This window comes from Heterocephalus glaber, unplaced genomic scaffold (genome assembly GCF_053883595.1).
Source record: "Heterocephalus glaber isolate CG9 unplaced genomic scaffold, H.glaber_assembly_v1.0 deba00001673, whole genome shotgun sequence".
In the NCBI taxonomy this organism is placed as follows: Eukaryota; Metazoa; Chordata; class Mammalia; order Rodentia; family Bathyergidae; genus Heterocephalus; species Heterocephalus glaber.
Window position 1 is genome coordinate 1,120,242 of NW_028258410.1, and position 2,152 is coordinate 1,122,393.

Below are 2,152 nucleotides of genomic sequence, written 5' to 3' on the forward strand. Positions count from 1 at the left end.
CTTGCACTGGGAAACTACATGCTGGTCACTGAGTTTATTCTCTTGAGTTTCTTGATGTGCCCTGAACTTCAGATCATCTTATTCCTCAGATTTCTTGTGCTGTATGGTATGATACTAGAGGGTAACACTGGACTGATGCTTTTAATCAGGACACATCTGCACCTTCAAATCATCATGTATTTTTTCTTCAGCAACCTGTCCTTCATAGACCTGTGCTAATTCTTGGTCAGTGCCACAAAAATGCTGGTGAATTTCTTGTCAGAGAACAAATCCATCTCCTAGTATGGGTGTGGCCTGCAGTTTTACTTTTTCTGCACTTTTGCAGACACCGAATCCTTCATCCTGGTTGCCCTGGCCTACGATCACTATGTGGCCATCTGTAATCTTCTGTTCTACCTGGTCATCATGTCCCAGGGCTGATTGTTTCGTCATACATTGGAGGCAACATGAGTTCCCTGGTCCATACGCCCTTTGCTTTTATTCTGAAATACTGTGACAGAAATATCATTAATCATTTATTCTGTGACCTAACATCCCTGCTTAAGCTCTCCTGCACTGACACATCAATTAGTGTGTATTCTCTACCTATGGCAGGTCTCTGGAAATTATGTTTCTTTATTATTATTGTCTCCTACTTTTTCATTCTTCTCTCAGTCTTAAAGATCCCCTCTGCTGGTGGAAGGAAGAAAACCAACTCCACATGTGCCTCTCACCTGACCTCTGTGGCCATCTACCAGGGGACACTTTTCTCCATTTACTCAAGGCCAAGTTTCCTGTATTCTCCTAACACTGACAAAGTTGTCTCAGTGTTCTACATCATTATCATTCCAGTTCTGAACCCACTGATTTATAGTTTGAGAAATAAAGATGTAAAAGATGCAGCTAAGAAGGCTCTAAGATGGAAAGTACATTCTTCATGAGAAATACTAATATTTCATGATTCATCTAATTCCCCGAAGGCTAATGGTGAGATTGCAATGACTTTACTGGTGGACACATAACACTCACACTGGAGTGTGCTAAACATTTGTTTTTCTTTTTAACACAGTAAAATTCATTTCATAGTTCCAAGCTATAAATAAATATTGAAAAGCTCAAAATAGTAGCTAACTAGTAGCTGTTACTCATAATTTCTTTGATTACTACCTGGAGATATAGTTAACATGGATATATGATGTAAAAGGGTATAGTATATGTCTTAGAAAAATATATATGAATATGTGTATAAAATATCTGACATAAGATATTATGGTTTATATATAGATGCCCAGAAAAGCTTCATGCTCTCATAGTGGGGTTTTTGAAAGGTGATTATGTCTTGGGGACTTGATTCTCATCAGTTTACTGCTCCACTCAAGAGTTCACAGATAAATGTGATTCAGGACCTGAAGTCTGGTCAAAGAGATGAGTCATTGTATGGGTGGCCTGAAAGGGTGAATCCCTCCTCCTCCCTTGATCCCCTTCTACTTAATGCTGCCCTGCTATGAGCTGTTTCCCCTCTGCCATGACACCTTGCTTTAGAGCTATCCAACTATGGACTGAAAACTACAAACTGTGAGGCAAAATAAACCTCTCCTCCTTTAATCTGTGGGAGTCAGATATTCTGTCTCAGTGATGATAATGTAACTGAGACATAAGATTGGATTTAGGGACAAGTGAAGAATCTCAATTGCCTTTCTTCCTATTCAGTGGCTTTATCTGGAAATTAAATGATGTACTGAAAATGTTATTTAACTTTTCTGTACTTTAGTTAAATTGTCTGTAAAAAGAGAGCGAATACTATACCTATATAATCAATTGTTGAATGGATAATAAGGTTAATGGATCTAGGTGCTGAGAATAGTGCCTAAAAGTTTAAACTTTTAGATGCATATTATTATATGTGTATAGAATATTGCACATTAATTAATGGGCCTATTATACACAAAGATGGTGACAGGTAATACAGGTAAGAATATTATGCAAGTAATTTTAAAACCAAATACTATTTAAAAATGCAGTTTAGTAAATGTTCAATAGTCTTTCAAACCTAATCTATCCCAATTTGTGATTTAGAAACAGTTTCTTTATAGATTGACCAATATTGGTTAGCTGTAGTGAAAAATAATTGTAATTTTCCCCTCTACTTGTTATTTTTAATATATTAAAATAT

The 2,152-nt window shown here is 36.5% G+C and overlaps 1 pseudogene; it reads left to right on the forward strand.

The window, feature by feature from the left end:
• LOC101715165 (olfactory receptor 5I1-like) lies at window positions 1-1,109 on the forward strand (annotated as a pseudogene).
• The last annotated feature ends 1,043 nt before the right edge of the window (window positions 1,110-2,152 follow it).